The following is a 15312-nucleotide window of genomic DNA, read 5'->3' on the forward strand; positions in this document are numbered from 1 at the left end:
AACAACCAATAATAGTACATGGAGATATGTTTATCAAGTGTATAGTAGTAGTAAGTGCCTCACCTAAAAAATGATGTGGTGAGCATGCCTGGTTAAGCATACTATGGACTTTCTCTTGAATCATCCTATTCATACACTCTATAACACCACCATTTTGGGGTGGGGTGTAAGAGGTGGTCAATTAATGCTTAATACCCCACTCATTGCAAAACTTCTCAAATGCTTCAAAGAGTCATTCACCCCTATTATTTGACCTTAGGCATTTTAGCCTATACCTAGAGTAGTTTTCAATAAGAGCAAGCCAATGCTGAAAGGTAGCCAATACATCCGATTTTTTCTTTATGGGATATGCCCAGATCTTATGTGAATAATCATCAATGAAAGTCAAAAATACATTGTGCCACCCAATGATTAATAGGACGTGGGATCACATATATCAAAATGAACAAGAGCCAAAGGCTCACCCATGTGCGTGATGTCAGACTTCTTATGAAAATTATGTGTTTGCCTGCCATAAAGACAATGATTATATGAGTCAAAACTTTGACGGAGTCAAGGGTTGGAAGATACTGCAAATGAGAAGGCATTTTCATTCCTTTCAGGAACATGTATCCAAGGTGACGATGCCATAAAGATACATGCGGTATGTCAGCCATAACCAAAACTTAGTCAATAAACCTAGATACAAGTAAGGGATAGAGGTTGTGAGCCTTAGCACCTCAAGAAAATATAGGATTCCCATGGATAATCTTCCACTGGAATCACCAAAAGATACATGATATCATGTATCATCCAACCATCTAGCATAGAGTAGGCATTTTGTTAAAGTCGAAACATGGCATACATAATGTAAAACAAAAGTGCTACTTGAAGCAAATTTCACTCTAACATCACCAGTGCTAATAATATCCAATGCCAAGTCATTTTCTAGCATCATAGAACGTGTCATGCTATGATACGAATGAAGCCAATCTCTGTGTGGGGTAACATGGAAAGAAGCCCTTGAATCAAGTAGCCAACACTAAGAACAAGTGGAGGAACTTGTGGCCGGATTAATTAGCACTAAGAGAGGAAGCTAGCAAGATGTAATCATAATCAAAATTGGGCTCCAATTTATGTCACCTCAATTTTCATGCTAGACTTAATAGGAACAATGTTTTGGTCATTAGACTTATCTTGCATTTTTCCCTCGCCTTTCTCCTAGAGCTTATCATCGTGCATCTTATGGCACTATGGCTTAATATAACCTTGATTCCCACAGTAATGTCATATAAGAGAGGCCTTATGACCAAGGGACTTACTACGAGACTGCCTATGAGAATGTGACCTTTGTGAGTCTCTACCATGGTAGTCATTACTGCTCTTACAATCATGTTTGTTGCTAACAATAAATGCATGAGAAGTATGGGTTGCATCCATATTATTTTTATTTATCTCCTCTGTTAGTAAGGTATCCTCAACATATTGGAGTTTCAAACCATCCTTAGGCATATTAGCATACATGTCAGTATGGGAAGTGTCACACAAGCAATAACAAGGGAGGAAGATTATCCTTGACCTCAATGCCCTGTGAAGTCAACTAACTAAAAATAGAATGAAATTCATTTAAATGTGCAAACACGTTGGTCCCTTCCTTCATGCAAAGGTTCATGAGCTATTTCAACTAGTATATCTATGAAGCAAGATTTTGTTTGTCATAAGATCACATATCTTTTTCCATAACTGCCAAGCATTATCCTCAGGTGCCACAACATTGAAATACACTTGTAATGACAATATAAGAGTGGATTTATATAGCTCATCCAACTCATCGCAAGTATCCTGATCAATGCCTCCAGGCTTTACACTCTTGGTTTTCAAAGGCTTAGCCTGTTCTTTTGAACTAGTACTTGCATTACAATAGGTGAAATTAATGCTATCAAGCTTTTTAATATTGAAAATAGCAGTATCATTCAAAGAAACAACCATAATGATTGTATACAAATGCAAAATCCAAGAGAATGGGCTGTTGTAAATGAATGCAAATCAACCCTCAAAATTCAGTCAAATCAAGGATAAAATAGGAGGGAATACCAAAGTATAAAGATGTCCACTAATTGTTTTAGTCATTTTGTATTGGATTTTTCGACTGTGGAAACTTGATAGCCTTGGTTGAGATTGAAGTTTTCTGGACATATTGTTGAGATTCAGCAATCACACTCATTGACAGCCTCTTTGTATGGAGCTTCAGGGCCAAGGACATGCAGGCTTACCTATCCCATATGCATAGTGGTGCCTACTATAGTTTCCTACTTTCCTATAAAGCATTGTACTTGCTTCCTTTTCTTAATGCAATGATAGTACTCTTTTCTTTTCAGTGAAGTGTCAATGTCATTGTCCACATACACAAGATTGTGTTTATGAGTCCAAGTCTCAATCTTGGAACCTAATTCACTTGTGTAACAAACAGTGTCTTTGTCTTCTCCATCATGAGTCCACTCTTCTCCTTCCATCCACCATAACTCACTGCCATGTCCTAGATCCCGCATCTTTCACACATATTGGAGCTAGAGTTTTCTAGTAGTACTGAATATCTTGGAACATGTACAATTTCTTGTCGAGACTCTTGCACATCACAGGAATTATGGGTGGTTCATAATCATTTCATGTTGCACTTGTCGATTACACTATACTCGGGGGTTGTCTCCTGATCTTATCAATTACTTTCATGCCATGGGTTGGGTTGATGCATGCTTTGCACCATCGTTGAGCACTAACATAGCATGAGGCCCATTGCAGTTATATACAGTAAATCTTAGATGCACACACACTTTCATTGTGCACACATTTTTTCTTACACGCATAAGAGATGGGATTTTCATAACTGAATTAGGAATCTCTACATGAGTGGGAAAGGTGGTTGGGTGAGTTTGAGGGTCGTGAAGGGGATGACACCAATTGTGAGTTGGCTTATTTTCTTGGTCAAATATCTTGAGGACTGTTATTTCTTGAGTGACTATGAGATTTTGGGAGGGTGGAGCAGAGTACGACATTTCCTAGTTGAGTATTGAGAGATAAAATTAAGGATTTAAATTAATCAAGGAATTGTGTTTGCATTTTGCATGACACACGAGCACATGTAGATAGGCTAGGGATTATTTTCTAGTGGATCCATATTTCCGTGCAGAGCATCGCTTGTTTGATTGCATAACATGAATTTGACTTGGTATATCTTCTCATGATTGAGCATGGAGTTCAATTTCAAAGCATGTCTTTTGATAGGACACATTGCATGGTCTCAAAGTAGATATATATAGAAAAATGTCACTTGTTTTGGTAGGCTTTAGTTTACCAAAGAGAGGGCAAGGTGGGGTAGCATAAGGGATATGGCTTGATTTATCATTGGAAGAGCTCAAGTATATGGAAAAGATTTAGAGATTTAGCGATGAGCTATGCAATTTTCCAATGGACCACTAAGGGTTACAACTTCAAGAGTAGCCAACAATGAAAGAGATTTGTAAAAAACCTTAAAAAACATGAGGAAAAGCAATTATGCTTTTCATAAAACACAAAAGCTTTAGGCTTTTGGTGAGTTTGGAGGGGAGAGCAACTATATAAACCCTATGAGAGAAGAAATAGGGGCCCTTGCCCTTTCCCATGTTAGTCAAATTTTATATTATGAGAGAAGTGAGTGGAGGGTCCCAAATGAGTCTTTGGTGACTATTTTTATTAAGCGTCCTCATGGAAACTCAAATGTTGACGGTTAGCACAAGGTTTTGTAAAAAACAATAAAAAACGTGAGGAAAAGCAATTATGCTTTTCATAAAACACAAAAGCTTTAGGCTTTTGATGAGTTTGGAGAAGAGAGCACCTATATAAACCCTATGAGAGAAGCATTAGGGGCCCTTGCCCTTTCCCATGTTACTCAAATTTGTATATTATGAGAGAAGTGAGTGGAGGGTCCCAAATGAGTCTTTGGTGACTAGTTTTTGTTAAGCATCCTCATGGAAACTCAGATGTTGAAGGTTTGAAGAGTTGTTACAACCCCAAAAAGGTACGAATGTTATTGTTTTCTCGAACTCAAAATTTTAATGTTTTTATGTTTTTCGATGCTCTACCTTGAGTTTTATTGAGGTTACTAGAGGCATAGTAATTGGTTTGTCTTGTGTGCTGGTTGTGTTGTGTTCGAGAGACCTTGAAAATTATCGTTGTGAGTCATCCTTTGATAAATTTGATTCCCTAACCAGCACTCCTTAACGTCTCATTTTTGGGTTGTGAGTGAGGTTTGTCCTCGATCAGTGCTCGCCAAACATTGAGATACAAGGAATGCAACTAGCAATAGCTAAGTATAGACCATTGATACTAAAGATAGTCACACTCAAAGTATTAGTAAACCATACATCCCATAAGCATATACATCATTGACAAAGTGTTGACAAAGATAAGTATGGGTGTCTAAAGCATATAGAATCAAATCAGCCCACACGCGGAGGTAATTGTATCCAATAGCATACAAAAGAGCATATACATGAACAAAGAGTTGCATTGTCCCAACAAAGAATTAAGCTCTACTATGTAAATACAAACGTCTCATATTGGAAGCAAATCTAGAATGAAAAGTGAGCAAGCAAAGCTCAAGACATATACATAAAAGCATTTGGGAAGCTCAAGCATATTAGAAATATATACGGGAGCATAAGTATCCAATGAAGCTTCAATATTTGTAAGTAACTATGGAAGCTCAAAGCAACTGACCAAAGCCCAAGTACATCGAATATAGCTCAAATTCAAGTGCCAAAGCATGTCATAACCATATCCAAGATCAAATGTCAATACTAAACATCACTGTAAACATATATCATAACTAAAATATTGTACAAGCACATTAGGCATTCAAAGTATGAAGCTCAGTGTTGTATGCTTGCTATCCAAAGTGTTATGATAGCAATAAACCTTTGCAAAATTAAGCTAATCAAGCTTTAAACAATCCAAGTAGCACCCCAAAGCATAACCATACTATTCAAGTGTACCAAAATAGCAATCTCGAAGGATCAATGTAAAGAAGGCCTAACCTAACAATGCAAATGAACAAGAAATCAAATTAATCTAAGATATAGACAACAAGAAATGTAACAAATTGAATTACAAAATGGCCATGCCATGGAACATCTTCCATTACCATTGTACAATGTAGCCATGAGTTGTTAACCAAGTACAAGAAGGTGAAAGACAAGAAATATAAAATTGTAATTGTGCCAAAGAATTGAAAGGGAAGTGAAACCCATGAGAAAGAAGCTTGGTGGTGAGAGCTATGGTGGATGGAGAGTAAGAGCAGAGAGAGAGAGAGAGAGAGAGAGAGAGAGAGAGAGAGAGAGAGAGAGAGAGAGAGAGAGAGAGAGAGAGAGAGAGAGAGAGAGAGAGAGAGAGAGAGAGAGAGAGTTAAAAGTGGAAACTCCAACCACCACAATGTGTGGCCGGGTCTTCCTGCCAGCTGCAATGTGCAGTGGCGGGTATTGTCAGTGTAGTAATACACGGGCAGCTAGGCGGATGTGCCTTTACCCCCAACAACCTCCCACTTAAAGGAGAATCTGCCCCAGTGAGAGAGAAAAAAGAAAAGACAGTACAACATGTACACATGTACAATAGGATGAGGAAAAAGATGTCATCTCATCCAATGCCCATCAATCTCCTAAGGAAGGAAAAGCGCTCAGTAGTGAGGCTCTTCGTGAGTAAGTCTACAAGATTCTACTCAGTCGGAATCTTGACAAGGTCAACAGACCTATCCTCAACGACCTCGCGAATGAAGTGATACCTCACCTCAATATGTTTCGTCTTCGCATGGAAGACTGGATTCTTGGCCAACTGAATGACAGTCATAGAATTCGAATGCAGTGTAGGCATATCATTTTGTCATACCAAGGTTTGCAATCAAACAGCCTAACCAGATAGCCTCCTTACAATCCTGTGTGGCTGCAATATACTCGGCCTCTGTAGTAGAAAGGGCCATACACTTCTGTGCCATGTAAATCCAAGAGATAGCCCCTCCAGCATAAATGAACACATAGCCAGAAGTGGACTTCCTACTATCTGCATGTTCTGCATAATCAAAGTCAGTGTACCCCACGACTCCTGTATCTTGGCTGCCATAACAAAGACACATATCTACTGTGCCCTTTAGGTACCTCATGATACCCTTCATAACATCCCAATGTTTCTTGCCAGGTGTAGCCATATAACGTGCCACAACCCCAATTGCAAAAGCAATATCTGGATGGGTGGCTATCATGGCATACATAAGACTGGTGTCCATGGTTGATGCATAGGAAATTTTGGCCATCTCGGCCCTCTGCTCATCTGTCTGCAGACAATCGACATGTGAAACCTTCACATGAGAAGGTAATGGACATCCAATAGGCTTAACATCCTGCATGCGAAAGTGCTCAAGGACTTTATGAATGTACTCCCTTTGTGACAAATAGAGTAGTCCTTGAGATCGATCGCGCATAATGCGCATACCAAGTATATGAGAGGCATGTCCCAGATCTTTCATCTCAAAGCTCTTCTTGAGCTGAGCCTTAAGAGCATCTAGCTCCTCATGAGCTTTCCCTGCTAAAAGCATGTCATCCACATAGAGTACCAAAATCAGTAAGAACCGTCACGGGCTTTCTTCGTGTACAAGCACGGATCCATAGCATTGCAGCTGTAGCCCTGTGATTGCATGAATGCATCAAACTTATGGTACCATTCCCTAGGTGCTTGCTTCAAGCCATATAAACTCTTCTTTAGCTTGCACACTAGGTGTTCCCTGCTAGGGTCTGCAAAGCCCTTAGGCTGCTCCATGTAAATCTCATCATGCAAGTCCCCATGTAGAAAAGCCGTCTTGACATCCATCTGGTATAAGTCCAGGTCAAGCTATGCAACCAAGGCCAAGACTAAGCGTAGGGTGGTCATCTTGACCACATGAGAAAAGACTTCATCAAAGTCAACACCATGCTCCTGCTTAAAACCCTTAGCAACCAATCAAGCCTTGTATGCTGGCTTGGGGTGTCTAGGGGTACTTTTCAGCTTGTACACCCACTTGTATGGCAAAGCCTTCTTACCCTGATGCAAGGAAACCAAATCCAAAGTATGATTCTTATGCAATGAGTCAAGCTCAGACTGCATAGCCCTCTCCCAAGAGTGACAATCACCCTTGCGCATAGCCTCATCATAAGTGAGAGGCTCTTTTGCATCTGTAACCACTACATAATCCATAGAGGGCGCAAAATGGTCAGGACGTTATCTATCTCTAGTAGAGTGCCTCAACCTAGGCTCTGCTGCCCTAATCGACATCCTGTCTAACATCAACATGTCTAGCATTTGGGCTATGAGCATCAAGTGATGCTGCACACTGTCTAGCTAGCTGTGGAGCAGGCTAAACGGGAGCAAGGGGCTCCTCTTGAAAGATAACTCCGCATACCTCAACCACTTTCTTAGGCTGCATATGCATTTTGTCCTCATGAAAGATGACATCATGGATGCGGATCACTTTCCGCGCCTGCAGATCCCATAGACGGTAACCCATCTCTCCTACATCTCCATAGCCAATGAAAATGCATTTGACACTTTTAGGATTCAGCTTATTGCGTTTATCCTTGGGCACATGGCAGAAGGCCTCACATCCAAAGACATGCAAATGATTATAAGAGAGGGGGGCTTGCCTACCCATATCTCCTCTACAACCTGAAAGTCAATGCCACTGCTAGGCGACCTGTTAATGAGTTGCGCTGCAGTAGTAACTGCCTCAGCCCAAAAGTGCTGCGGTAAGCTAGCCTAGCTAAGCATGCTACGGACCCTTCCTGAATGGTCCTATTCATGCGTTCAGCCATACCATTCTGGGGAGGGGTGTAAGGGGCTGTCTATGACGCTCAATACCCCGATCATCACAAAACTACTCAAAAGCATGTGATACATACTCACCCCCATTATCTGACCTTAGGCATTTTAGCCTTTTCCTGGACTGGTTCTCTACCAAGGCAATCCAAGGCTGAAGGTGTCTAAGACATCGGATTTTCTCTTTATGGGATAAGCCCAAATCTTCCATGAGTAATCATCTATGAAAGTAACAAAGTACTTCGCCGCACCAAGTGATTGACAAGGCATGGGCCCACATACATTTGAGTGCATAAGAGCCAAGGGCTCACCTATGCATTTCTTACCAGACTTTTTATGAGTATTTCTAGTCTGCTTGCCATACAAATAGTGATCACAAGAATCAAAATGCGAAGAGTCAAAAGGCGGAAGATATTGCAAAGCACGGAGCATTTTCATTCCTTTAAGAGACATATGCCCCAAACAAGCATGCCAAAGGGATACATGGGGAGTAGAACCCACAGAAAAAACATGATCCAATGTAGTTCTAGATACAAGTAAGGGATAGAGGCACCCAGAATTGGCACCTCTTGCAATCACAAGCCTGCCATGAGTAATCTTCCATGCAGAGTCTCCAAAAGACACAAAATACCCTGCATCATCAAGTTGTCTAGCTAACATAAGGCTGCGAGTCAATGCAGGTATATGGCGTACATCGTGCAAAACAAAAGAACTGCCAAAGAGAAACTGCAACCTAACATCTCCAATGCCCACAATGTCAAGAGAGTTGTCATCACCAAGATGCACAGAACCAGACATGGTACGATAGGTATGAAACCAATCTTTATAGGGTGTCACATGAAAGGACGCACCCGAATCCAAGAGCCAGCATTGTGCATACATAGAATGTATCTCAAAAGTCTGTAAGGCATCACATGAAGAAGCTGCAAGTATGTAATCATCATCTGAATCAGTGGCCTACATGGCATTAACCTCTTCTATCTTCACACTGGACTTTGCAAGTACAATACTACGCTCAGAAGACTTTTCCTGCACTTTTTCTTTTCCCTTTTCCTTGCGCTTATCATCGAGCATTTTATGGCACTGCAGCCTAATATGTCCCACTTTCCCACAATAATGACAGGTAAGATTAGACTTCCGTCCACCACATGACTTATTGCGACCACGTGACTTTGACCTGGACTTCTGAGAGTCCCTGCCCTTATGATCAGTATCATGGCTGCCATGTCTGCCACCTCTAACGGTCAATGCATATGAAGAGCGGGAAGCATCATTGTTTCTTCTATTGATTTCCTGAGTCAATAAAGCACTCTCAACATCTTTGATTTTCAGCCCATCAAGCTTGTTCGTGTATATGGCAGTACGGAATACATCCCATGATTCAGGCAAGGTGCCAAGCAGAAACAACGGGTGCAAGTTGTCTTTGAACTCAATACCCTGTGACAATAGACTCTTCATGATAGCATGAAACTGACTAAAATGAGATGAAAGGGAGGTCCCCTTCTTCATGGGAAGGTCCATTAACTGCTTCAACCAATACATCTGTGATGCAGGACTCTGATGCGCATAAAGCTCCTGAATCTTCTCCCATAAATCCCATGCACTCTGATTCTCATATTCAACAACATTATGATGGACCTGTCTGAGAGTGACAGAATAATGGTAGACTTCCATAGCTCATCAACTTCCATCCAAACATCATCATCCATATCCTCAGGTTTGACACCCTTGAAATGCAAGGGTTTAATCTGCAACTTCTGCACCAAAACTTGCCATATTTGGGACTTCCAATACCCATAGTTGGTACCATCCAACTTGGCAATGTTAAAGAGAGCTGAATCCTTCAAATGACCAACCATACTGTCCCAAATCAAAGCAAAAAAGAAAAATTGCAGGTTGTTGTAATTAGAAAAAAATGCACTAAAACCATTGCTAAAACTGGTTGAAAGGGTGGATTTTACCAAGAGAAGCACGTGTCCACAAAATATGACCAAGATAACATCAAATAGTAAGCATTACCCTCATAGAAGTGCTCAAAATCTACAAATTTCAGCTTGTTGTAATAAATGACAGCAGTATGTAAAACTATCCCAAAATGAAGCAATCACTGATACATATGTCTCTGTAACTGCCAAGTAACAAGATACATCCAACAGTGAGTTTCCGGGGGCAAGAAGGTACCAACCAATAACCTGTCAAGCAAGAGACATCTCATAGGTCCAGAAGTCATGCATGTAATGGGCCTCGTGGTAAGAGAAGAGTCCAAGCACAAGCACAACTGATAGAGCAAGAAGCTCAATACATAACCATCCAAGATGCATACAAAACTTACAAACCTGTGACAGAGATAGGTGCCTGCCCCATAGGCATATCAAATCAGCCCACTATAGACAAAACTGCAGACATACATCTCTCAAGAGAGAAAATGCATGTAACTATCCCACAAGCTCATGCTCATCTGTAAATAAGACTCTGTGTATATCTGAATATACCAAGAGTCTCCCACTGGAAGTGAAGTCAGATGCAAAGAGACCAAGCAATGCTCAAATACATCAAATACATAGCATCAGACATGCCAAATCCCAGTAGGGTACATTTGGAACATAAATCCCAAGCTATCTCAGACCTGTAAAGCATAATCCTAACCAAATGTAATGCCCAGTAGATCCAAAATGCTCAAATACATCTGAAGATGAAGCTCCAAGTAGCTGTCAAGCATGGGCAAACCAAGTGGCATCCATATCTAACCAAAGCATGAATACAAGAGGCCTAAATGTCAAATAGTGACAATAGGCATAAACCGGTCCAAAAAGCATGCCAATTGAAGCCAAATGCCAGTGAAGAATGACCAAATCGGAGCTTAATCCAAGCTCAAAAGCATTCTGAAACCAAGAAGAAGCATTTGACAACCTCCAAATACATCGGTATGATCATTCAAGCACGCTGTATCCATGAACCAATGCATACACCAAGTAAATGAGCTTCAGTCCACTATGTTACAACAAGCAATTTACTATTATATGAAGCTCAAATGGTGCTCAAATCTGCTACAAATTGGTCCCAAAGCATAGACATAGCATCCCATAACGTTCGAGCATCACTGGGCATCAATAGGCATCAAACGGGCAATGCCAAGAAGGATTAAACAGTAATAAATGTCAAGCGCTGCCCTATTTTGATAGTCCTGGGATTGTGTATACAGCAAAGGGCTAAAGGGGGAAGCACTCAAATCGATCACCGGGAGTCAAGCACCAATGTTGGGGAGTCAAGCAATGCTCTGGAAGGTTGCTAAGATTGTTGGGAAGCCGAGGAGCAGGGAAATGCCGGGGAGCAAATCAGCCTAGCCCCTAAAAATGCATCAAAAATTGCGCAGGCTGTTCCTGGGGGCTGGGGGACCTACAACAGCCCCTTGGGGGCACTTGGCAAGGTCAAGGGGGACTCCAATACAGTCCAGGAAGAAGTCGATGAAGGTCCAGAAGCTCGGCGAGGAGGTGGGAGATCAAAACGTACCTGTAAATGAAGGTGCCATGGCTACCATTGAAGCTCGGGTTGAAGCTTTTCAAATCCGAGCTGAAGAGAATACCGGGCAAGCTCCAATGCCTTTTCTCTGATACCAGTATGGGAGTTTTTGCTCAACCGCTAAGACCCACGGACTGCCTATTTCTTCAAGTGTTCCAAGTGAGCTCTCATGGCTATCTCTCACCTAGTTGATGCGTCGTCGATCCTCTCGGGGTGTAGTGAGCTTACCTTGATGCCGAAATGAGTTGCCTCCTCCCTCACACAAGCTGGTCGCTCCATGATCCTAGATGCTAGCTCAAGCATCCTCAAGCCTCCTCCATCTCCAAGCTCCATCCACCATAGCCACGTGCAAGGCAAGAGAAGAGAAGAGAAGAGAGAAGAAGAGAGAAGAGGAGATGTTGAAGAGCTTCACCCTCTCGATCCCTCACTCCCACACACTCACTCTTCACCCCCTCACACTCGCACACTCCCTCCCTCAAGAGAACACACACAAGCAAGATGAAAAGAATAAGAGAAGAAGAGAGGACTCTTGTTAGCCACACACCAAAGAATGAGCTTCCATTCACTTTTTGAACTTTATATATACAAACCCTAAAACCCCCATGGGTGCCCATCCCTTTTTACATGACCAGCCATTGTGGCAAGGTCCCTTTTTCTAATTTCCTCTTCTTGCTTCATGCCCTAAGCCTATACCCATCTATTCTTTTACAAGTGGCACAGGAGGGAGCCTGGCACTCTTTTATAAGAGTTTTTGAGGCTCCTTTCCTTTAAAATTGCTCTTTTTGCCTCAGTTTAGCTTTAGAGGCCGTCTCTACGCCTTTGCTCTTTTTCCACTTTTTCCTTCATTTATCTGCTATTTCGATTTGAGGTTAACATTACCCCCCTCCGAGGTGGGTGCCAGTTCCATGGCACGTTGAGCTGTTTGTTGGGGAAGGGTAAACGGTTGGCAAGTTGTTGGTCAGGCGATGGTAGGGCCATATGTGGACTAGGCTGCCTTGGAAGCATGGGCAACGATGTCAAGTGTATGATAGGGCCTCCGAAGTTGATGGTTTGGCACATCTTGTAGTATCTTAAAGGAGAAAGTGCAGTGCTCTACCTAAGGAAAGTGTCTGCTTTACTGTGGGGTGCCTTGTGCTCGTGCTGGGGGAATGGGGAGCTGGATCTAACCACAGGTAGGCATGGGTGATGTCCCACACTTGAGGAACCCGTTCGTGTGGTAGGGAGGTGCGGTGAGTGTAGCGTAGGGTGACAGGTCTAAGCATAAGCGAGTGTTACCTCCCTAGGTGTGTCCTGCCCTTGGGGTGCCCTAAGCGTGAAGTGGGGGCAAAAAGGACTAGGGGGTTAGAGGAGCGGGGCCGGCCAATCGAGGTCACCGGACGCGCCTAACTTAAGGACCCCTAGGTGGAGGGATTGTGAGCCATGTGCCGCAACCTGCGTGCGGATCCGTTGTTTTTTTTTGGTTGGGTTTACTAGTAGGGAATTATTAGTCCTCGTCCTTAGGAGGGGGTGGTGAAGGAGATTTAATGGAATGGCTCAAAAATCTCCAACTCTGCATGAAATTTTCAAGGTTCAAGCGAACCTAGAGGGGAGTGGTGGAGAGGAAAGGATGGCCGCAGTGAGTGAACTGGCTGTCGCTCATGTCTTCAAGAACAGTGAGGTAAAAAGAAGGGAGGAGACTGGCTTGCATCATCAGGTGGGTCATCGTGCAGCTATCGATTGCCTTAGAATAAAAAAAGAGCAGGGGAAGGCTGCGTTCGGCCGGGATGGGGTCTTGCCTAAGTAGGATTTTCAGGAGCCTAAGATAGTTACAAGTGGTGATGAAGGCAGGATCCGGGCAAGCATGAGGAGAAATCATCAATAAATCATATCATGGTGGTATCTAAGCTGTTGGAGGTGAAGGTGAGGGCCTGGGCTAAAGTGGTGGTACAAGGGTTGGAAGTTGTAATGGCCATGGTCGTTTGCATCGAAGTCTAATCCTATTCGTCGAGGGTACGCCATATAGGTAGGGTCGTTCCTCTCCAAAGGGAGAGTGTTATAGAAGACCATCCATACGAATATGTTGTCATCGCAGATGCGCCTTCGCCATAGTGGTTAACACTCGTATCCGGGCATGGATTGAGTCACTTCAAAAACTTTATTTTGCCAGTATTCCGCATCCTCGATGCCCTTGAGGGTGGGATTCTTCTCTCTTTTATTTAGCCAATTGTTGGATTAGTCGGCTTCCAACGTTGATCACCTCGTCCACTATTTTAGTGGGAAGGACTCTATGTAGGGCATTAGGGATGAGGAAGCTAAAGGTGAAGGGCTGCTTCTCCTGTTCCTATCTCTCCCAGAGTATGAGCTTCGCATGAAAATTGGGAGGCATGTCATTTGGGCATGGTGGGAGGGGTACAGATGGCTGGGGCATAGGGTTAGCCCTTAATCTTTGACTGGCTTCTTCCACCAGTTTTCTCCTCTTCTCCCTTAGGGTGGTTTTCCTCTCCACAGATACGTGTGCTGGTTGCCCTTACCCTTCAAGATGGGGTGAAGGGGGTTGTGGAACCACTTCTTCTTCGAATCCACCTAGGTCGTGTGCATTTTTGTCTCACTCCATGGGCACTCTTGCTGTTGCATCCCTTCTACGAACCCAAGAGCATCAATTTCCTGGGGGTTTAGGCGATCGGCCGATAGCAGATATCTACGTTGTTCCTTCGAGCTTAGCCCCATTGTAATGGATTGGGAGGGCACGTGTAACCCTGCTCGAAGGGCTCTGTGCGCTATGCTCAGTTTCTTTTTTATTGCCTCCAAGGACTCCCCTTCCTCCTCATGAGTGGCATCCATCAAGGTGTTCAGGAAGATTCGTTGTTGAGTGTGGAAGGCCACTTGGGCTGCCTCTGCTCTGCCTTCTGCTAGGATTTTCTCTTTCTCCACCAAAGCCAGGCAATGTGCCAAGGTCTTCACTCTTTGCTCATTCTGGCATGCCCACTCTTTAACCCTCTTTTTCATTTCTTCCATGCCTTCTCTCTGTCTTTGCACCAAGGTTGTGAGCCTCCACTGCTGATCTTCCAACTCTTTGCTCATTCACTCCTGCTCTTCTCTTTCGAGGCTTAGCCTTTTGGTCATTGTTTCCATTTCTCAATGGTGGTGCTCCTCTTCTTGTTTTCTCCCTTGCTCCCCTGTGGTAAACTCCTTCATGCCCTATTCGATCCACCCTATTTTTGCTGCTAGATCCTTGTGTTGCATGATCAGAAGGTTATATTCTTTTTGCATCTTCTCGAGCTCTTGATTTTCATCTATGAGCTGTCACCGCCAGCTTTGCTCCTTTTTTTCTTTGGTCTTTAGTTTCCTCTTCAGGTCGAGAATTTCCTTTTGTTGCATAGCCATTTGCTTTGTCTTTTTGAGCTAGAAGGCTGCTACCGCTTCCCTTTCTGCCTCCAACTCACCATCATGATCCTCCTTTCCTCCCTTGCCCTTTCTAACTGCGAGAGTAATTCATCAACGTATTCATCATGATTTGCGTGTGGCATCACAGTGGTGGGGATTGGGGTGGTCGAGGCTTCCATTTTTTGGCGTTTTGGCTCTTGCCTAGATTCGGCATTTGTAGTTGGCCTTTTGTGCCTAGTGGTGGCTGTGGCCTCCCCGCTCCTTTCCTTGTGCTAGTTTCTTATTGATAAAGTATTGTATCCATGCCACAAAAATGTTCACGTCGGTGCTGGCCGGGATGCTTGGGGTGGCAGTGGTGGCTTTGCTGGCGGGTACCAAGGGGGCCGGAATGGACAGCATGGGATGGCAGTGGTGGCTTTGCTAGCGGGTACCAAGGGGGCCTGGACGGCATGGCTTTAGGTATTTATGCACTTGAGCTGGGTCTATCTTCCCTAGGCGGACTTAAGGTCCCTAGGCCATCGAGTCGGCTCTGTTGTTCTATAGACCAGTGAATTGCTTCGGCCATGTCTTCCTCCTCCT

Source organism: Lygodium microphyllum, chromosome 9 (assembly GCF_053477565.2).
Source record: "Lygodium microphyllum isolate KBCC chromosome 9, Lygodium_microphyllum_v1.1.10, whole genome shotgun sequence".
Taxonomy (NCBI): Eukaryota; Viridiplantae; Streptophyta; class Polypodiopsida; order Schizaeales; family Lygodiaceae; genus Lygodium; species Lygodium microphyllum.